This window comes from Eubalaena glacialis, chromosome 2 (assembly GCF_028564815.1).
Source record: "Eubalaena glacialis isolate mEubGla1 chromosome 2, mEubGla1.1.hap2.+ XY, whole genome shotgun sequence".
In the NCBI taxonomy this organism is placed as follows: domain Eukaryota; kingdom Metazoa; phylum Chordata; class Mammalia; order Artiodactyla; family Balaenidae; genus Eubalaena; species Eubalaena glacialis.
The window spans coordinates 73,980,631-74,004,506 of NC_083717.1; the positions used below are offsets into that span (position 1 = coordinate 73,980,631).

Here is a 23,876-nt window from a genome sequence, read left to right on the forward strand (position 1 = left end):
GTGTAAGCACATTAGGCAAAGACAGAGTCTCTGCTAGGTCCCTGGAGTTGTCCTTCAGAGGACGTGAGAGATGGGGGACAGTACCAATAGAGAGACAAGTTTTGGTTCTAGGAAGTCTGGAGTTCAGCTTTTTGGTTGAACTAGACAGTTTCCTACTTTCAGGATGAGTGCCTAAGAGGATGTTTATTAAGCACCAGGAGAAATGAAAATTAATGCAAGTGTCTATTAGCCACTAAAGCCCAAGGAAGGACAAGAATGAGACATTGCGGCAGAGAGGAAATGCAATCCGTAATAATGGGGCAAACAGCATGTGTGGAGACTTCCAATGAAGACAGAGACTTGCAGTGTAATTAAGTCAAGTCCTTGGACAGCTAAGAAACAGGGCCGTTAATGGGCCGAAGCCCACTCTGCGGCAGAGGAGGCCAAGGACACATTAGAGATGAGAGCCTTGGCTTCCAGTGTCTGGATGCCACACTGATCCTGTCGTCCAGCATCTCAAAGAGAGTAACTGTGCTAATTAGTAATGTGAGTGATAAGGAGGGCCCTGAATCTGCAGATTTGCCTAAGGTAATGGAATGCAGATGGTCATTTAGGTATTTGGAAAAATGAACACTGTTTTACCAAGAGAGGGGATTAGTCAGTTAATAAAATCTTGGTACACTTTGCCTCCTCAACAGTCCACATACTTTGAAGGATATTCAAACAGTCCAGAAATGCTTGACATGGAAAGCACAGTGGGAACTTAAGACACATCAGCCCAGGAACTCTGTAAAAGCCAGCTAAGTGCTTTGAAACAAGCTGGTGTTGGAGATAGTCAGCAATCTACCAGAGGAATCCCGAGGATTATAGGGACTGCCACTCAGGCCAAAGAAAGGGCTTTGTATCAGAAGCCCGAACTCTTGCCATATATGCCATATTGATGCCCATGATTTCCCACAGATGTTTCTAAACAAAGCAAAAATGCTATTCTGCACACATCCTCAGACCCTGCCAAGTCAAGAGAGTCAGGATTCTCTCAGGGGCCTGCTCAGCTGCTCAATGGAGAAGGGAAGATGAAAGAGGGGAAATTGTTCCTTTGTGCAGACTGGAGAGGGCTGCGATGATTCCATGTAACATGTTGGCATCTGACAGGCTAAGAGTTATTTCTGAGCCAAATGTACAGGGGATGTCATTGCACTTTTTAAAGTGACTATCTTTTTTACCCACTGGAGGCAAAATCATTACGTTGATTTAATTCCAGAAAGGCAATGGCTTTCAGAATGGAAAGATAATAAATTTTAATGCCAAAAAGAAGTAAACAATTTTGGATTCTGTTTCCTGCACCTCCTGGGATGATATCCCGTGCTTTGGCACTGAGGCTCTTTGTGATCTGTGCATTTTCCAGTTTCATCTTCTGTCATGTTTCTGCCAAGATCATGCCCCAGCAAACGTTGTGGTTTCTAGAACATATTTGGCTCTATCAGTCCTGTAGGTACTGAAATGCTGGTGAAATAGATGCTTTTCTCTGTCATACGCGCCTTGCCCTGGTGATCTTCCATGTGTCCTGAAAGATCCAGCTTGACATTCACCTCCTCAGGGAATCTCTATATCAGACAAGACTCAAAAGGAAACGAAGGATGTACTCACATTAGGGTAATTCCAGGAGGGTTTAATAAAGTTACCAATAGAAAAAATAGAGATACTATTCAAAGAAGAATGGACAGTGTGTAGACTCATCAGCATCCCTAAATCCAAAAGGATGACAAAAGGAAGGAGTTCCCAGAACTCAAACCCATAAGCATAGAGTTATGCATAAAAGGCTGTCTGGAGAGAAATCAGGCCTAGCTAATCAAATACTCTGGATGCTCTCTCTTCCCTTTTGATCTCCTGCTAAAGCTCCCCATTAGCCAACACCCAAGTAGATGCCGGAGGGCATGGGAGTCTTTTTGTTGAGATCCAAGTGGATCAGCCTGGGGGCAGAGAGCAGGGCAGGTAGAGGAGGAATGAGAGTGGATCTGGAGGAGAAATGGAAAATCCTAAGTGCAGTCCACCCCTTTTGTCGTGCAGAATCCATTCATTCTTTGTGTGTGTGAAAAGTTCATATTCTCCAAGCAGCAAATGCAAAAGTTCCATCAGTTGTTTTACTTATATGGGAATCTTAACCCACTAACCACTACTGATATTCTTTGTATAAGGTAGTTGTGGGCGGGGGCAGAGGGAGAAACTAAATATTAAGTAACCTGGGGCTTCTCTGATGGCGCAGTGGTTAAGAATCCGCCTGCCAATGCAGGGGACACGGCTTCGAGCCCTGCTCCGGGAAGATCCCACATGCCGCAGAGCAACTAACCCTGTGCGCCACAACTACTGAGCCTGCCCCCTCGAGCCTGCGTGCCTCAACTACTGAGCCCACGTGCCACAACTACTGAAGCCCGTGCACCTAGAGCCTGTGCTCTGCAACAAGAGAAGCCACTGCGATGAGAAGCCCGCGCATCGTAAGGAAGAGTATACCCCTGCTCCCCGCAACTAGAGAAAGCACGCGCGCAGCAACGAAGACCCAGTGCAGCCAAAAATAAATTAAAAAAAAAAAACTTCTGAAACAAATAAAGAAAAAAATATAAAAAAATAAAATAAATATTAAGTAACCTAAAACACAGATGTTCCAGTCCTTACTTCTGAACTAGTCTTGAGGTCCACATTGATAATCATAGCTATTTTCTCTCACCACAATTCCATGTTGCCTTTACCCTTTTCCAGACCCATAGGCTAGATGGATTCTTTAAGTTACTTTATTGCCGAGGATACCAAAAACCTTTTTCCTGTAAGATGAGAAGCCTTGACAGTCTTGGTTTTATTGTGTTCCACTGATCAAGGCCACTGGGCAAGGGAGTACTAAAAGGCACTCCAGTGAATATTTTGGATTTCAAACCTAATCCTTTTTGTTTCTATTGGGTATCAGCAGTCTGTTTTCCACCCAGCAGTTGGGATCATGCACATGAATACCAGCTATTAGAATAACCCCTTTAAATTCCTTTTTGTTCAATGGTATGAGAAGCTCAAAATGGTCAGGGGAATCTCAGCTTTCAATTCATTGGGGCCATGACTTCCAAACTCACTGAGCCCAAAGCTGTAGGAATGGGAAGCAGAAATTCTTTAAGTGAGTTATTAGAAATAGGAGAGCCAGGCTTCCCTGGTGGCGCAGTGGTTAAGAATCCGCCTGCCAATGCAGGGGACACGGGTTCGAGCCCTGGTCCAGGAAGATCCCACATGCCGCGGTGCAGCTAAGCCCGTGCACCACAATTACTGAGCCTGCGCTCTAGAGCCCACATGCCACAACTACTGAAGCCCACATGCCTAGAGCCCGTGCTCCACAACAAGAGAAGCCACTGCAATGAGAAGCCTGCGTACTGCAACGAAGAGTAGCGCCCACTCACCACAACTAGAGAAAGCCCATGTGCAGCAATGAAGACCCAATGCAGCCAAAAATAAATAAATTAAAAAAAAGAAAAAAAAAAATAGGAGAACCACTCCCAATTCTGCTCCTAGTTTCTTGAACCCAAGCTTCCTGACTATAGTAAAGATGAAACCATATAGAGGCTGCTGGTCCAAGGTATGCTCTGCACCATGCAGGAGGGTAGCCTAACCTCACAGGGTGTTTCTCCAGCTGGTATTTAACTAGATCCTTAGCAGGTTATTCAACGTCTATCCAGCTAGCTGCATCTGAGTTTAAGTCTGATTAACTCCTCGGTGTGAGCCCATGTCTGGCCCTCCTTTGTTATAAAATATGTCCCCTGGTTGGAGTCAACATCGTATGGGATACTACAGTCTTGGATAAGATATTCTGTAAGTCCATCAATAGTGGCTTTAGCAGGACCGGTTTGGGTAAGAATGGCAAATATATACGTAAAATGTGTGTCTAATCCTATGGTGACAAATCATTGGTCACTCCATGATCAGGAGGATCTAATGTAATCAGCTTGCCACCTGGTAGCTGGCTGGTCCCCTGGGAATACGTGTCACTCAGCATTGGTCTTTGCTGATGGCATGTTGGACACTCAATACTGGCAGTAACAAGATCAGCCTTGATGAGGATATGACTGTGGTGTTCAGAATATCCATAGTCTTCATCCCTGCAAATAAAGCCACTTTGTACACGAGCAGGCATATTGAGAAGGTATCAGATGGCTGGGGAAAGGGGCTGCCTGACATCCACAGGATTGGTCATCTTATCTACCTTATTATTGAAGGCTGCCTTCACTGTGGATGCCTCTGGTGGGCATTTAAAGTTACATGTATCTTTCTATTATTTACCATTCTGAGGGGTTTGTCCCCATACTTCTCTTTCAGGCTTCCTGTTCTCACTTTCCTAATTTGGTTCTGACCAGCCATCCTACCTACTTCCCATGAGACAGAGTAGAACCTCAGGCCGTTTCTCCTTCTACAGGTTACTTAATCTTGGCATATGGATATATTTCAGGGAGTTCATGAACATGGTTGGGGAAAAAAATTAAACCTCCATTTTCACTAACATCTAACTGAATTTTAGAATTTCTTTTGATCATGAATGTAGTTAATAAGCCATGTTAGTGTTAGTAGTGCCTGTGATTTTGTAATGAATGAATCACACAATCTTTGATAACACAGTACAGTTTGTGGATATCTTAAAATATCATCTATGCATCACTACTTTGAAAATATAACAGTACTTAGACGTGTTGCTGGAAGAAACATGATCGTAATCTTCCTATATACATATGTTTATGTGATGGTGCCGGTCAAGGTAGACTTGTTCTCATTTTGGTGTTCCAGATACCTATGATGCTTTTCAGTATTTCCTGTCTACAGTTGTTTGATAAATTTGTGAAAATAGTCATTTTCAGAGTTGCTAAGAGTTTGAAAAACTGGATGGTTCAAATGAGAATTCTTAATTCTGTGTAGGATACTTCCACATTTGGATTTGCCAAATAAAGAAGCTCCATGCCATTGGAGAGATGGTGGTAAAGCAATGGACAAACATGGGCTGGTTTGTGGACCAGAGCAGAAGAGAGAAGCTGATAGTAATACCCTTGTTAAATGGCGAGATCTGGTCTGGAATAGTTGATTTTGTTAAAAAAACATTCTGAAGCCTGTCACTGAGAATTGGCAGCTTTGCTGTTTGCACTCAGTACATGGCCAGATGCAAACAGGCATTTAGCACAATATCCAGCTCCTTAGTTTTGCTCCCTATGTGCATGCTGATATATTTAAAGAATTCTTATTTTGTGAGTCCCTTTCGGAAACTACAAAGCCCTTTAGTATTTTGGAAACGGTAAAAACAAAACTTTGCCTAGAAATAAAAGCTTCAGATTCTGCCCAGATGGTGCTTCTATGTACCTGATGATGCATCTGCTTTTGGTATATAGTGAAGCTGCAGGCTCCTTACATTTGTGTCACTAACTCCATTTCCCACAGGCGTGTGTTTATGTCATGTCTAGATTCTGACAGCAATCCTGAAAGAAGTTCGGTAAACAGCCATAAAGGCATCAACTTTATCAGGAGCGGTTTCTGAATCATAGTGTTTAAGAAAGATTTTGTCCAGAAATAGGAGCAGGCTATGAGGAACTTTTCTCCTACACAGGGGTCTCTGGCAGGAGAGCCTTCTGGCCACGGCTAGCAAACTAAAGCCAGAGTTTTACCTTTTCTCAGAGAAAAAGAAAACCCATTCTTGAACCTTTCTGAAAAATTTTTGTCCATGAATTGGCTTACCTTGCAGATAGGTTTAACTATATAAATAAGAGAAATACTTGAATTCAGGGTCTTAAAGTTATCATTGTGGATGCTACTGAAAAATTGGAAAAAACTTTCTTACTTTAGCTCCTGATACAGAGGAAAAAAGCGAAGGCCAGTGTCCTTGCAAACTTTCAACTGCTGGAGGAGTTGCTTTTTCTGGATGAAGTTGAGACACAAAATTCTCTGTCAATTTCTTTGAAAAGATAAATCAGAAGACGCCTGGAAACTTCAAAAGTTTTGCAAAACGTATCTCTATCTTGATGGCACTGCAGTTGAGTTAGGGATTCACAATCCTTCTCTTTCTGATATAAATATATCGAAGGTGTGGATTAAACCAAAGAGAGACATGTTGATCATAGGACCAAAGACTCACTACAGTTGAAGTTTCAAACAGCCTTGACAAATTTTGGAGCTTCTTGGGAGAAGTTCACCTCGATCTTGTGAAGTGAGCTATGAAAACTTCAATTCTACTTGTAATATTGTATCTTTCTGAAGAATTTTTAACATTTGTAATCATTAAAACAAAAAGTCAAAGTTAGTTGCACGAAAAAAAAACCCAAAAAGTTAGTTGCACGTCCAACTTCTTGTGCGTGTCGTCAGTCAATGGTCACCCCAGAGTTTAATGTGATTTTACATGCTCAACGAGAGACTGCATTGCCATGCCTCTTAAAAAATAAATGTAACCTCAACTTGCCTATATTATATTGTCTTGGTATTTAATGTGTTAATAAGTAAGTATATATGTTGTATTGTATATTCCAAATACATAACTATATATGTGTGCCTCTATAAGTTCACACTGTGTGTAACTAAATATATATATTAAACTATATTCCAACATGATTGGCTTTCTGTGTAGTCTTATGTGTTTTATTTTATGAATTTAAAATTATTAATCTGGAAAGATGTCTGTATACTTCACTAGATTGCCAAAGAGAACGAAGGGACATGAAAAGGTTAAGAAGCCTTGTTCCAAATACAACACCAGGCAAAGAAAGGTGCCGCCACGGGGAGGGAGCCAGTCAGGGAATACTTAGCTACTGAACTCTTTCTCCCTTGATCCTTTGCTCAAGTGCCTTATTCTCTGAACCCTCCAGAAGCCAGGCTCAAGGGAGACTTTTGGTACATTCATAGAGATTACCCTGCAAGGACAGGCAACCAAGTGGAGGAGAGTGAAAGGTGAATCTGGAATGGGCGATGGAAGATACCCAGAGGCTTTCTCTTCCTCTCTGTGCTGTTTTACACCACCAAATACTTTATACCTTTGTCACAGCAACAGTACTTTAATCATTTCAATTCAGTTCTGCTCAGGAAACATTTTTGAGCACTTACTAGAACCCCAGCTTTCTTCATATATTATCTTGCTTAATACTTAAAAAGTGGACATTATCATCTCCATTTTACAGAGAAAGCGGGCTTGGTCACACAGTTATCAAATGATAAAGTTGACTCAGTGCAGGACTTTCCAACACTTTGCCTACACCATCCTTCTTTCTTTATCCTCACATCATACAGGTAAGGAGACAAAGATTCTGAACAATAGGAGAGAGGTAAAAGAGGTCTGGGAACATTTGTACACAAGTGTGTTCGCTGTTGTTAGATGCACCAGGTGGGTGACAACTTTATTTTTGTACTATAAGCTATCACAGAGAATAGACGTTCAAGTTTAAACATTTATTGTGAATGCTGTAGGCCTGTAAATAATATAAGACCTATATATAGGAAAATTTACCCGTCTAAGCTTACCAGATTTTCTTCTTTATTAAGCCTTAACGTTTTCTTGTACATCTATATCGCCCTGTGTGTACCTATCAAAGTTACATTCATATCCAATATGTATTATTTACTTTTTTTCCCCAAACATGACCACTACCCTAATTTAGAACCTCACAGTTGTCCATGGTTATTATCCTGTCTCTCATTTCTTCTTCTCCAATAAAAGGTATGGATAGTAGGATTTAGATGCTGAAGTCCTGTTCCAAATCTTTAGTGTGCGGTTGACCGTGTTTTGATCAAAGAAGTTCTATCCTGTTCCTCCATGCTGCATCTCTAGTTTCTCTCTTGGCCAGATCCATTTTAATTGGAGGACTGATTAAATCCCGTGGGTTCAAATACCACAAAGACTATATTCCTAAATCGATATATACATCTCTTCCTTAGTTTCAGACTCACTGCCTACTGTATATAACCACGTGGATAGATGGACAAGAACATCTCAAACACAGCATGACCAAAAAGAACTCATCTTGTTCCCCTTGAAACTGGCTTCTTAACTTCCCAAGAAATGGTGCTGGAACAACTAGGCATACATAGGTAAATAAATGGACCCACATATCTCACACCATATGCAAAAATGAACTCAAAATGGATCATACACCTAAAATATAAAATCTAAATCTTTAAAACTTCTATAGTAAAACATTGGATTAAAAAATCTAAAACCGTGGACAAGGCAATGATTTCCTTGACAAGACACATAAAAGAAAAGTTTGATAAATTAGACTTAGTCAAACCTAAGTACTTCTACTCTTTGAAAGCATCATTAGAAATATAAAAAGACAAGGCACAGAATGGAAGAAAATATTTGCAAATAACATATGTGATAAAGGACTTGTATTCAGAATATATAAACAACTCTTAAAATTCATCACTAAAACAAACAACAATAAAGAATGGGCCAATAACTTGAATAGACCCTTACCAAAGATATGATCTTATAAGCACATGAAAAGTTATTCAACACCACTATTCATTAGAGAAATGCAAATCAGAACCACAGTGAGACACCACTACATACCTATTAGAATGGCTAACATGAAATACCAGCAATACCAAATTCTGATAAAGATGCAATGCAACTGGAACTCTTTTTCATTGCTAGTGAGAATGCAGTGCCGCAGGCACAATGGAAAGGTTTGGCAACATCTTATAGTGCTAAATCCTAACCCATACAACCAAGAAATCCCAGTTCGAGGTCTTTACTCATGAGAAATGAAAACAAATGTTCATATAGACTTGTACTTGAGTATTCACAGCAAATTTATTTGTAAAAGCTCCAAACTGGAAACAACCCAAATGTCCATCAACTGGTGAACAGATAAACAACTTATGATATATACAATGGGATGCTACCTAGTAATATAAAAGGACAAACTATGGATACAAGCAACAACATGGATGAATCTCAAAAGCATTAAGTGGAAAAGTCAAACAAAAGACTACATACTGTATGATTTCACTTACGTAAAATTCTGGAAAGGCAAATATCTGTCAGGACAGAAATCAGATCAGCGGTTGCGAGATCTGGGGTAAAGGAAAGTGAGTGACTTCAGAGAAAGGTGATGGGAATGTTCTATATCCTGACAGCTGAGGAAGTTACACGACTGTATATGTTTGTCCAACCTCAGAACTGAACACCTAAAATGGGTGAATTTACTACATGTAAATTATACCTCAATAAATCTCACATTAAAATTAAAAAAAATTTTTTTTAAGTCTCCCCCGCCCCCCAAAATGGCTTCTCCTCCCATGCGCTCTACTTCAGGAACTAGTTCCACCTTCCATCCAGGACCCCAACCCTGATATCTGTATTGTAATTGATTCCTTTCCTACAACGCCAATAACGAGCAGTTGCAAAGTCAAACAAATTGTTCCTTCATTAAAGCTCCTAAATCTTTCTTTACCTCTGCATTCCCACTGTTTCTCTTTTGTCCACACCATTATCTCCACTTGCCTGGATTATTGTGACAGCCCTGACCGGCCTCTCTGCTGGAATGGCCTGTTCCACTGCTGCTGGGTGGATGTATCAGAAATGCACACTTCCTCATGGCATTCTCCTGCTTAGAACTGACCAATATTCCCCATTCATTGCCTATAGGATTAACACCACCCTCTCCTCATGCTCTGACCCTTGCTTACTTTTTCATTCTCATTTACCATCACCCTCCCATAAATACCCTGTGCACTGTAACCTCACAATACTTCTTCAGCTTGCATGAAGAATGTGCAGTTCTTGGCATGAGTTATGCAGAACTCTCCACTGTATCAGGTATTCTCTTGTTCCACTCTTCACTTAGCCAGCACAGTCACCCTTACAGACTCTGTGCAAGCACACCATCACTCTGGAGAAGCTTTCCTGAAATCTCTGTCTGGGCAGCACTTCCTTCTGTGTGTCCTCATGGTACCCCATGTATACCTTGAACACAGAACTTGCTTAATATTAAATTGTAAATCTAAGCTTAGGAATGCAGGTCCCATGTCTTTTTCAGTCACTTTTACCAAGAACTCAGCATAGCTCCTGTTTCATAGTTGAACCAAATTTTTGTTGGGCAAGTGTTCAATAGAAATGTCCACTAGACAGAATTCCTGGACACACAGCGTGAGGGAACCCTCCTGAAATGGCGTTGTTAGGATGATGGAGTGGGAATATTTGAAGTTGTAGATTTCCTGGTGTTGGTACTCTCTGTAATCACAGGGTCCCAGGACCTCACTCACTCACTGCTTCTGCCACCAGTGGGTGCTGTTCTACCAAGCAACTCCTAAGCCATTCCCCATATCCAGGCCCACATGGATTTTTCTCTGACCCAGGTTATTTCATGGCCAAGGGTTCGTAAATCATGGCATGAAACTTGCATTTGTGCAAAGTTCCTTGAAGAGGATTGTTAGAGAAATAATCCAATAAACAGGATGTTTTAATAGGGAAGACTAGGAATTTGATTCTACTCCAACTATAGAGGAGTTTTTACTCTCTGCCAGCCTGACCAACACCAAATTTTAACATGAAGTGTAGCATATAAATGGGTCTACTTTTAAGCACTTATTGCCTGTGAAAAACTTCCATTAATGTTACTAGGGGTTGTGTGCCCTTGTGAAGGAGAGAAGTGAAGCCCAGAAGTGTCTGCGTATGGCTTCGGGAAATGCTAACAGAGTCCCCTGCAAGTCAGCTTCCTGGTTTTTTCTTCCAGAGCCAACTCACTTCTCCCCTATTAAGCAAAAGACTCTGACTCCCTAGGAAATGTGTGTGTAAGTAGGTGACTTTGAAGCAAGGCAAGAACAGGGCGTCATCCTGGATAAAGGTCGATTGGGAAGATAAATGCTCCCTCTGTGTCCATACTTCACACAGGTGAATAGAGTGATAGTCAACCTGTTTATTTTCCAGCAAAGGGGACGTGGCCATGTGACACATGAAAAAAGAGCCTGCATTTACCTCCCAGATATTTGACCCTGTCCTTCTGAGAGCTGCTGGGCATATTTCAAGTCTAAATCCACAGGAGAGTGTTTCCAGAGCACACGGCCCCAACATTTAAACAGAGATGCATTAAGGAAATCCAATTCCATGACCTTCCTCTGAGTCAAGTACAACACCCGCATCTCATGTCGTTTTTTGGTAATGCGACTTGACTGTCATTTTTCTTCCCACCATACTGCCTGGTAGTTTCTATCAAGTTCCTACCTTAGGAGTTCCTGTAGGAAGCACATGATTAATCTTTTATAGACCTATTCACCTAGGTTTAAAAGTAGTTTGTTTACAACATTGTCATTCCGTGAACTCTGAGTCCCCCTGGGTCTGTGTTTGTTGAGCCGAGGTCCTGGCTGAAAGGAATGATGGGTTCAGTTCAGTTTGAGAAAACATTTATAGCTACTTGGTTTCAGCTCAGAGGGGGTGATTTTTAGCAACAGAGTTAGTGACTGATAAAAGTGTATTTTGTTTATAGGCATCTTGACCCTCGTGTGTCTGTCTGCATTTGTGTGAGGGACCATGTGCCCTTGTGAGGTGGGGGATGGGCACTCTCAGCCTGAACAAAATTGTGTCCCATTCTAGCATCACGGCTCTCCAAGGTTTTTTGTTTTTTTTCTTAAGTAGCAGAAACCTGTTGTCAAAATCTCCTAAGAAACTAACATATTGAACAGATAAATTGGTAGGTATTTTAGTAGCAGAATGTATTTTTTTAAGGTCAGTACTTGATATACAGTTAATCAATGAGAGCAGGGAAGTGTTTGAGGAACACAGAAATTTGAAACTGCTAGTGATTGATGACAATTGCCATCTTTTATCAGTTTCAGCATCTGCTTTATTTCTGTTTTTTCATATTTAGGTTGTACTGTATCAAGAAAAGCCAGATTTACATAGGTCCATAATTGTAAGTTGTAAGTTTTCTAACAGCTTGCCTTACAATCTCAGAATACTCTTCCATTAAAAGAAAAGGTCAGGGAAGCTTTATTCTGAGAGCCCAATAAACATGAAGTTACCTGGAAGCTCCAGTGAACACGTTTGTATTTTCCTTTAAGTTAAAATTTGAGATATAACATATTTGCATGTCAACATACTTCACAACAGTTTGATAAATAAAAACATTTTTTAAAAAAAAAGAGATTTGCGAGTTCCGGTGCTATGGCATATGGAGTAAACACACTCTACCCTGTCTTTGCCACTAAAGGAAATAAGAAATCCTGGGCAGAATGCATGAAGCAGCTGTTGGAAGATTCTGAAAAGTAAATGGTAGCAGGCAGATTGTGAAAGGAGACCAGAATTTGAAGTTCAACCAAACCGGTGGTGAGGACGTTTCTCTCTTTATTCTCCTCTGATAGCAACAGGTTTGGACTCAAAAGGAGCCTCGAACATGGAGATGCACACTGGGTGGGTGTGGAAACAAAAACTGAAGAGACTCCTGTCTTCTGGTCTGAGGAGCAGGAAAAGGGTACCTTCGGGTTAGAGAAAGTGGGAGAAGTCTTTGGGATTTCCCCCTTTTTCCTTGCCCTATCTCCAGGCAGAACAATGAAAACAGTGGTAACCAGACAGGTGCCTAAAATTCTAAGAGAGGAAACCCTTCTTTCTGACCAGAATACCTATGGCCCCGAGAGTGTGGAGTGACTTTCCACGGTTTTGTTTTGTTTTTTTCTCTCTCTCTGTGTGTGCTCCCACTGCTTGGCCCTCGGGCAGACACCATTGTGGGAGGTCATGGCAGAGCAGTGAAATTTAAGTCCCAGCTTTCTGGCTGGAGGACTGGGAAGAGAGGCCCAGAGAGCCTGGAAGTGTTGAGGAGATCATGAAGAAAAGAGAGGTCAAGAAGAGATGTCAAGAGAATAATCTCATAAAGTTATATATGAATTTTCTGGGTTCCCTTCTGAACTACACATGCATGAATCTGACCCTAAGCAGCATACCACAGGCTTTGAGAACTGAGCTACAGGGTAGATCATCACCGAGTTCCCACACTGGCTACTCTGGCCCAGATGCAGGACAGGTCTAAATAGCACAACAAACACTTTGAAACCTGAACTGATAACATAACTATAGCCCAGAGAAGGCAGGTTAGAACTTGCAGCCGAGACCTCTAACCTAGGTGATTGCCTACTAAAGCAAATGAAAGTCAACCTTCTTAGGATTCAAAATGCCCAGGATACAACCCAAACTTACTCAGCATTGGAAAAACCAGGAAAAATTCAACATTGAAGAGAAAAACGAACAGACTCCAACCTTAAGAAAGCAGAGATGTTGGAATTATCAGACAGAGACTTTAAAGCAGTCAATATAATCATGCTTTGAGAAATAAGGTAAAACGTTCTTGAAATTAATAGAAAGAAATTCTCAGCAAAGAGATAAAAGATATAAAGAATCAAAAGGAAATTAATAACTGAAAAATACAATATCCCCCCCCCCCCCCAATTCACTAGATGGGCTAAATAGCAGAATGGCTGTGACAGAGAAAAAAGCCAGTGAGTTTGATGATAGAGCAATAGAAATTATCCAGTTTGAACAACAGAAAGAAAAAAGATTGAAAAAAATAAACAGTCTTAGGAACCTATAGAACAGTACGAAAAATGAGATTTGGAAAACATATTTGTGGATCAAAGACAGTTATAAACATTAAGTCAAACTACTGGTTATATGCAAGGGAAAAGTTTTCCTTTCCTTGAGTAATTGGTATGTTACTGTTTAAAGACAGTGAGAGAAATGTAACATATCACTGCATATTTCCCTTGTCATTTTGGTTACCAGGAAACTGTGAGTTAAATTTCAGGCCCAACTATAACTGTTAGTTTACACCTTCCAGACAGCTTTTTCTTTCTTTATTTTCCAGTACGAAAGGCAAGGAAAAAAAAATAAAAGGGGTGAAATTGGAAAAGAACAAGCAAAACTGTTGCTATTAGCAGATGACATGATTGTCTTCGTAGAAAACTTACAGAATCTAAAAAAATGCTAGAACCGATAAGTGAATTTAGCAACACTAGTGGCTACAAAGTCAATATACAAAAATCAATTGTATTTCTAAATATTAGCAATGACCAATGAAAATTTAAAAGAATCATATTTTATAAGAGCATCTAAACAACAGATACCTAGGAATAACTTTAAGGAAAGATGTGAAAGACTTGCACAATAAACACTACAAAATATTGCTGAGGATGATTAAAGCAAATTGAAAAATGCAGTTATACCATGTTCATTTTGATTTTCTAATGTTGAACCAACCTTGCATTCCTTGTATGAAACCCTCATAGTCATGAAGTATTAACCGTTTATTTATTTCTGGATTAGATTTCTTTAAATTTTATTAAATATTTTTGTTTTTATGTTCATGGTTTGTGCTTTGCTTATAAGACTCATTTTCTGATATCAGGGTTATGCTAATCTCATAAAATCGTTTGGGAAAATTTCAGTCCTTCTCTGTTTGCCAAAAGAAATTCTGTATGATTGGTACTATTTGATTTGTTCTTTAAATGTTTGTTAAAATTAAACTGAGAAGCTATTTGGAACTGGACTTCTCATTGTGGGAAGAGTTCTAATTATTAATTTAATTCCTTAAATTAAGGGCTATTCAGGTTATCTGCATCTTATTGCATCAGTTACACTAATTTACATCTTTCAAGGAATTTGTCCGTTTCATCTGATTTATCAACTTTATTGGTGTGAAGTTTTTCATAATATTCCTTTACTATTTTGTTTTTTTAATGTGGTGATGTCATCTTTCATTCTAGATACTGGTAATTTATGCTTTGTTCTTTTATTTTTGATCCATCTAGTTAAAGGGGTTATAACATTTTTGATATTTTCAGAGAACTAATATTTGTTTACATTTATTTATTATAGTGTTGGTCTATTTTCCTATTTCATTGGCTTCTACTCTACTCTTTTTTAGTCATTTTACTTATGTTGGTTTAAAATTGCTTTTCTTTGCTTAGCTTCCTAAGGAGAAAGTTCAGATATGTGGTTTTATACTTTCCCCCATTCCTGATAGAAGCATTTAGAACAATAAGTTTACCTCTAAGCACTGCTTTATTTATATCCCACAAATTTTCAAGTGATTTATTTTCATTATCATTCAGTTTTAAATATTTTAAAATTTCCTTTAAAATTAACATTTTAAGGGAATTCCCTGGCGGTCCAGTGGTTAGGATGCTGCGCTTCCACTGCAGGGAGCCTGGGTTCAATCCCTGAGCAGGGAACTAAGATCCCATAGCCATGCAGCGCAGCCAAAAAAAAAAAAATTAACATTTTAAGCCAGCATTTAACACAAGATTAAATTTCCACTAAGTGCAGAAATTTGACTGTGTCCTCAACCCAACCTTTCTAGCTTTAGGAACTATTACATGGGTATGTAATTTGCAGCAACCCTAATGGAATGTAATTTTTCCATATCTATTTCTAGAGCCTTAAAAATATTTAGGTCCTTTCAACTAGTTACCCTACTACCATCCTTTGTAAATAATATGAAAGAGAGAAAAAGCCTTATGCATAAATCCATTCATGCAGTGTTACGTACATTGTAGAAAACCTGAAACAGTCAGTATATCCAAAAAGGACATGATTTTTTGAATTACAAACTCAAAAAAAGATATATTTGCTCTGCTAAATGAATATTTATCAAGAGTTTATAGTAAGAGAGGAAGATGCATATGTTGTAATATCTAGGGAAAAATCAGGGTACAGAAATATATGTATAGTCTTAACAGCTGAGGAAAGATGTCTACTAAAATGAATTCTTTGACCTATGAGTTATTTAGGAGTGTTTGGCTTAATTTCCAAATATTTGAGGAATTTCTATATATCTTATTACTATTTTCTGTTTTAAGTCCATTGTGGTCAGAGGCCATACTCTGTATGATTTCACTTTTCTAAATTTATAAAGCCATGTTTTATGGTTCAACATTAGTCTACTTCAGTTACACATTAACTTGTAAAGAATGTGCGTTCTGCTGTTGTGTGGGTGCGGCGTTGTGTAAATATCAGTTAGGCTAAGTTAATTGATAATGTTGCTCAGATTTCTTTTTTTACTGATTTTTGTCTATTTTTATTGATTACTGAGAGAGGTGTGTTAAAACATAATATAAATTGGAATTGGTATATTCAATTCTGTCAGTTTTTGCTTCATATATCTTGAAACTCTATTATTGGATATATACATATTCAAAACTGTTATGTCTTTTCCCTGAACTGGCCCCTTTATCATTATAAAATGTCCCTTTTTATCTCTGGTCTTTGTTTTGAGGACTACTTTGTTGTTTACAAAGCCACATGATTAGGTTTGCATGTGTAATATTTTCCATCTTTTACTTTGAACTTTTATGTATCTTTATATTTGAAGATATAAGCAACATATAGCTTGATCTTTATTTTTTTATCTAGTCTGATATCGTCTAACTTTGAACTAATGTCTTAATCCACTTTATTAATGAGTTAATTGACATGATTGGCTTTAAGTCTACCATTTTGCTATTTGTTTTTATTACTTGACTACATTTCAGTATTACATTTTACTTCTTCGATTAGCTTTTTATCTATACCACTTTGTTTTACTTTTTTTTCATGTTTGCTCGAGGGATTACAATATATATTCTTAACACATTACAATCTACCATGAATTAATATTACACCATTTCACCTATATTATAATTAACTTATGAGCGTATGCTCCAATTTACCCCATTCCATTCTATGTGCTATTATTGTCACATTTTACTTATATATTATAAACCCATAATACCTTTTTATTATTTTTTCTAAAGTTAGGTATAGTTTAAATAAATTAAATTAAAAAGCCTTTTATATTTTATCCACATATTTACATTTCTGTTGCTTTTCATTTCTTTATGTAGATCCGTGTTTCCATCTGGTATAGTTTTCTATTAATTTATTAATAGAACTTAATTAATCTATTAATTAAAGGACTTCCTTTAATATTTATTACAGTATAGGTTTGCTTGTGATAATTCTTTCACTTTTTTTTTTGAAGGGTACTTTTATTGGATATACTATTCTAGGTTGACAGGTTGTCTTATTTTAACATTTTATTTTTTATTTTTTTATTTTTAAATATTTATTTATTTATTTTATTTATTTGGCTGTGCCAGGTCTTAGTTGTGGCATATGGGATCTTCGTTGCCGTGTGTGGGATATGTAGTTGTGGCATGTGGGCTCTTAGTTGCGGCCTGCGGGATCTAGTTCCCTGACTAGGGATTGAACCTGGGCCCCCTACATTGGGAATGTGGAGTCTTAACCACTGGACCACCAGGGAAGTCCCTTATTTTAGCGTTTTAAATGTATCATTCCATTGTCTTCTGGTTTGCACCATTTCTCTTGGGAAGACAGTAGTTGCTTTTATCATTGTTCCTTATAGACAATGTTTGCTTTTCGGATTTTCTCTTCATCTCTAGTTTTTACCTAATTTACCCTAATATATGTAGGTGTGGGTTTAAAAAAATTTTTTTTGACGTGGACCTTTTTTTTTTAAGTCTTTATTGGATATTGCTTCTGTTTTATGTTTTGGTTTTTTGGCTGCGAGGCATGTGGGATCTTAGGTCTCCGACCAGGGATTGAACCCACACCTCCTGCATTGGAAGGCACAGTCTTAACCACTGGACCACCAGGGAAGTCCCTAGGTGTGGTTTTCGTTGTCTTTTTCTTACTTGGTTTTGTTGAACTTCTTGTATCGGTTGGTTGATATTTTTCATCAAATTTAGGTAAATTTTAGCCATTATTTCTCCAAATACTTTTTTTTGCCCTAATTTTTCTCTTCTTTACTTGTGGGACACAAATTATGTGTATACTGGCTTGATGTTTTCCCACATGTCACTGAGAGTCTGTTCATTTTTTTTCAACCTTCTTTTTCTCCATTTCAGTTATGATTTCTACTACCCTATCTACAAGTTCACTTTCTTCTGCAGTGGCAAATTACTTGTAAGCTCATCCAGTGAATTTTTTCTTTCAGATTAGATTGTTCAACTCTAGAACTTCCAGTTTTTTTTTTAGATAGTGTCCCTTTGTTTACAGTGAGGTATGTTTTCTTATTATGTCCATCTTCTAAAAAAGTCCTTAAACATAATAGCTATTTTGAATTGTCTGCTAATTTTAAAATATGTATCATCTCTGGGTCTATTTCTGTTGATTTTTCCCCCCTAGTTGTGGGTTAAATTTTCCTTCTTTATGCATCTAATGTTTTTAGATTATGTGCTGTATATTGTGATTAACAAACCTGTGTTATTTGGGTACCTAAGCTAACTTTGTATTAAGGGCAGGGAAACAGATATTTGCAGATGCATGAACCTAGAGAAGGAATCCAATCTGAAGATGGAGGTTACATTTAGGAGAGTCTTCCAGGAAGAAAGATGCCTGGGTTGAATTTTAAAGTGGGCAATGGCCAGTCGCAGGGAAGGACCAGAGGGGCGCCACGAGATGGCATAGCCAAAGCGAGAGAAAGGCACAGAGAATATAAAGTCCACATCACATTCTTTTTCACCTCTGTGCTTTTGGTGACTCGGAATCTAAGGAATTTGGTGCTTCATACCTTTGGGTTTTAGTAATAAGTTTTGTTAGAGCAAGTCTAGATGAGATCTTACTACAGTTGGCTAGAGGCCCAGTTGAATGACTGGGAGTATTTAGAAAGGTCTCTAAACTCTGGCTGTTCAAAATTCTTATGTTTTGCAGCACTGTGTGACTTCTGGAATCTCCATCTAGGTCATATTGCCTGAGCATGTGCACCTTAGTACATGTTCTGAGAATATACAACTTATTATTTTGCCAAAGACTTAGGGGATCCCTTCATACATTTCTGGAACTCCTTCTCTGAGCAGCTTCGTCTTCTATGGTGCCCTGTTCTACAAATCAACCTACTTCATCAGCCCTGATTTCCTGTCTATAACTCTTCAGCTTATCAAGGCCTCAGAGTTCTGCTTGGGAACCACCTCCCTGCTTTGCTGTCCAGAAACTAACTTCAAGCAGAAATGTGGGGTGCTGATGGCAATCATCACATATATTTTTTTTCTCTCAGGGATGATGAGTCATGTGTCCACTGTTTTCCAACAACTGAAAATAACTTATTCATATATTTTTGTCTAGTTTGAGAGTTGTTTACAACAGCAGGGCTAGTCTGGTACCAAGTACTCCCTCATGATTACAAACAGAAGTCTCACTTACTTGTTTTTGATTAAGTTAAACCTGTTATTTAAAGTAGCTGGGGATTAACTAAATCCAAGTGCTATTTCTTGTCACAGTCCTTAAAACAAGTCAAAATCATATGTAAGCAACTAAAATTTCAAGGGCTAATAAGATCATGGAATATATGTAATTAATGTTACTGCACTAATAAATTCTACTGTGAAAACATATGTTGGTATTTAAGCTTGAATTTTGACTTAGGCATGATAATTTTTAAAACTCTTTCAAGGAAGAATTTTAAAAAGGCGACCCAACAGCTTTCTATAGATTGAATGTCGGAAGTTGTGTGTGTTTTTTTTTCCATTTGGAAGCATTGATTTCTTCCCTGCATGGGTTTTTATGTGATGCACTGATTGACATGGCTGCCTTAGGATGGCAAGTCCATTGCATTTCATATTTTATCATCTCCGAACATCTTGATTCAAGCCTTAGAGTCATTGATTGATTATAGTGTTGACCTGAACATTGTGATGGGTTGTTTTGTTTTAAGATTTAACCTCTGTGGGTAAAGTGAAGGAGAGAGGTCTATTATTTTTTAGACCCTGCTTCACGTGGTTACTTTGTGACAATTTATTCAGATTCCTAGAATTTGTGATTTGTGGTTCTTTAGGCAAGTGCCAGGAGAAGTTAATCTTTCTTCTTAGTAGAGGCAAAGAGTTTTCAGGAAGCAGAGAACTCTCTCATTTTCCCCAGGTCACACTGGCATGCAGAGTCATTCAGGGTGCAGTATGTCACAGAACATGGCTCTGAAGAGTTAACCACATTGTTTGGCTCCCCATCAGTGTACCAACCAATGGAACAAGAGCTGAGCTGAGGACTGCCTGAGCTCAAAGATTATAGAAACAGAAAACTTGTAGGTATCCCCACTCATACTTTCTATAGTTCTACTTTGTCTCTGCCAAAGAGTAGTTTCCTTTGTCCAGAGGCGAGGACTATTTCCTCAGCCTCTCACTAGCCACTCATCTAAGACTGGGTATTTCTTAGGTCTAACATATAGAGCATCTCATATAATCTCAGTTTTTATTCTCTTGTAAAAGGAACTAGGGAGAAATGTGGAAATATACACGTTATAATGATAATATTTATTATACTTTTAAAATAGTTCCTAAAATCATTGACTTGCCATACTTGGTCAGGTTTGCTGTTTTCTCTATCTTTCTGAGGCTACTAAAGCTACATTTCTTTAAAGAATAGTTCCCAATTCAGACTTCCTCCCTAGTTAATCTGCTTGAATTACTGATATTTTGGTGTATTTTAATATTGGGACTCAAAATGGGCATTTTTTTTTCTTTTCAGTTTTCAATGCAATTTAGATTTGTTAAATGGTTGTACGAAGAAATTGTATTATTCATTTAATGTTAAGAATGCTCTTAGATAATGCTCAGAATCTATTGATGTAATATGTTTATTTTATTTGCTTATAGAATTCATTGTTTTCTAATCCCACATATGAATAATCCACAAATATAAGAAGCTCATGCCTCCATCTATTTTGTAGTGCCCTTAACTCACTGTCCTGGAATACACTCTTGGGAACAGCTTTGTATGGAAAACAGTAGAATGGGTGAACTAAAGAATTCCTCTAATTTTCCACACCTACGAATATATGGTCTATCAGACCCATTTGCCCTTTGGAGATCTCATAATGACCCGGCATCAGAAGGGGAGTTGAGATTTCCCTGAATTCTCCTGTCCTCATACATTTTCCCTGCTTTCTACTGTGAAGGTTTGTTAGGACTCTTGCTTCAGACCAAAGGTTATCTAGTCTTCTAAAAAATGTTTCTAACTTGGAATTAGTAGCAATCTTTTCCTTCCCACCTGCAAAGAAAGGGAGAAGGAGACTCTTTAATAACAAAATAATAATAACTAAATTTAGTACAAGTCAGAATTTACAGTAGAGTTTCTAATAAAATCCTCACAGCAACCCTGGGAGGCAAGCGCCATTTTTATTAACACCACTGTACAGAGGAGGAGATGGCGGTTTGTAACCATATTATACAAGGATGTTATGGAATGTAAAAATGAGGATAGCTTGATAAATGGGTAGAGAGTTTTAAAATTTTGAACATTAAATTTTGTGTTTGATTGAACTAAGGAACCAGAAGGGATCTGTGAAGTCCAGCTCAATAGGCTTATTTTTCATGCATAGCGACTTAGACCCAGGGAACCAGGAACCTGCCACAGGTCGAAAGACTCCCTGGTCTCAGAGCTGGAACTGGGCACACTGGCTGAAAGAGCAGCCTCCAGGGCAGAGCTGAATATCTACGTTCCCAACAAGTTGCTTCCTCTTAATCATTTCTCAGCACTTCTGTCCAGACTCAGCATAGGAAGAAAGCCTCGCTTGTTGAGGACACAGTAAGAGCAAGTATATCCTGCCCTGAAGTCACCTTTTCTCTAAGGCATAGGGTCTCTCAAGACCCTCATTAAAATGAAACTCTGTGGGGTAGGAGGGGAAAGACATCTAGGCAATAGGCTCCATGATCCCACTAGCATGAGTTAGCTGGTCTAATTGGTTTGCTTTCACCTTGCAGTCTGACTTCCAAGGTGACAGCTGGCTGGGCTGGTACCTTTTTATTGGGTAAGAAAGGAAACGAAAGGCTAAAGTGCACAGAATTGGAGAAGGTGAACCTAAGTGGGGCACCATGATGGACAGTCCTGGGGAGTTCACTGGGCATTGGGCAACTGGTTTTGTCAGGTTGGGAGGACACCAGGCTTCACTCAGTTCTGCACAGGGCCAATTCTATCTGAATCTTTTAATGTGACTCCAGGGATTGATTGATCATTCATTCATTTATCAAACATTCTGGATTTACTTTTTTTTCAAGGAATTTTTGCTGAGCTTATTATAGTTAGAGGAGATTAATTAATTAAGCCAATGTCACATTATTGTGTTCCAAATATAGAAAGGCATAGTGCTAGACATTGAGAGAACACAAAGTTGAAAGTGACATAATTCTTGTCTTCAAAGAGTCTACAGTCTAGTACACAAGTAATGAGATAAAAGGGAGGCAGAGGTAGGTACTCAAGGAAGTATACAGAAAGCATTGTAAAATCTAAGGATGGAGAACTTTTGTGTAGCTGAGGGGGATTAGAGAAGGGTCCATAGAAGAGGTGGCATTTGAACTGGCCCTTGAAGCTTGGGAAGAATGTCACTCCCAAATTCATATCTTTATGCCACATGTCTCCCCTGAGCCCTGACTCATAGGCACAACTGCCCTGTCTACATCCTCATGCAGATATCAAATAGGCATCTCATACCTGACATGTCTGTAATTAGACTTTTGATTTTACCACCCCAAACTGGCTTGTCTCCCAGTTTTACTCATCTCCATTCTTCCAATTGGTCAGGGCTTTTCTATTCTCCGAAGTCTACCCCTTTCATTTTTTGCCAGAGCCACACTTTACGCCTTCAATAGATGATTGCTGTGTGAGACTTAAATTTTTGATGTGTTAATGAGACTGATAAATAGCTAAAAAAGACTCAATAGTATTTAAATTAAAGATCCGATGAAGGATGGTGTTTTCTAGTTGTAAGACAGTCCACACAGAGTCTGTCTGATCTGTACCTATGACTTTAAACGTACCTGTATTTTATAGGAATTAATATATTCAAAAGATTTTTGTCACACTTAACCATTACCAAGTGTGATCTCACTGTGCATTTTCGTCTGATTTCACAGCAAGAACATTGACACAGATATCTTTATTTTTCTTATTCTACAGATGAGGAAACTGAAGGAGAATGAGTGACTTACCTGTGATCTAACAGGTAGTTCATGGAAGAGCCTAGACTCACATAGCCTGGCCCCAAAGCCTACAGGGTGGCTTGGAGCCTCCAGGCAATCAGTGGCTCAGTCTGAGTGAAGGGACAGTAGTAGATTACGCTGGAGAAGAAGTTTGGGAATTACTTGTGGAGAGCCTTGAATACCACTCAAAGGTTAGGACTCTTCTAAAACTGAGATTTCCATGATAGGACCAACTCCTTCCAGGAGTATGCTAGGCAGTCCATTCAGGCACAGCAAAATATTAAAACCTGTATTCAGATTTGTAAACCTCCTCTTTCATATTAATATTTTTGTTAATGTCTTATAATATGGTAGTGTATTTTCAGACAGGAATACACACAAACACATACCTGTATCTCAACATTGTTTTTATTGGTAAGAGTGAAATGATAACTTTTTGAGCAAGACAGTATCGTGATGACTGCAGTTGCTTGGGAAAATTAATTGTGTCTCCAGAGCTGGGGACTCAAAGAGAGCCCCGTGCCCAAGGGCTCTTGAGAACCCCAGTCGGTCTGGTTTGTATGGGAAGCCAAAGTGAGACAATACAAGTGAAAGTACCCTAAGGATGTAAAATAAATCAAAAGCATGCCAAAAGGTGCAAACAGAATTTGTCTTTAAAACTGCCCAACAGCTGATGCTAGATTCTTGGAAATCAAGGTCTGTGTTAAAGGCTAAGAGGAGAAACTTAAAAAGTAAGATGAGCAACTTGGCACTGATGCTATGGAAACTCTTTTCAGATCTGACTGAGAAGATTTTGAATTGTTTATTTACTTGGCTTTCCTACTGTCTGTTCTAGAATCCTTAGAGCCTTATCTGTGGAAAAATAAAAACACTTTAGCAAGTGGAGCTGTGTTTTGAAACACCCGAACTAGTTTTTAAGGCATCTTTACCTTTTTATACAGGATAGCATG

At 38.7% G+C, this 23,876-nt stretch overlaps 1 pseudogene; it reads left to right on the plus strand.

Annotated features, from left to right (window-relative positions):
* The first annotated feature begins 390 nt into the window (after positions 1-390).
* LOC133084620 (uncharacterized) overlaps positions 391-23,876 on the plus strand; it is a 39,839-nt pseudogene continuing 16,353 nt past the window's right edge.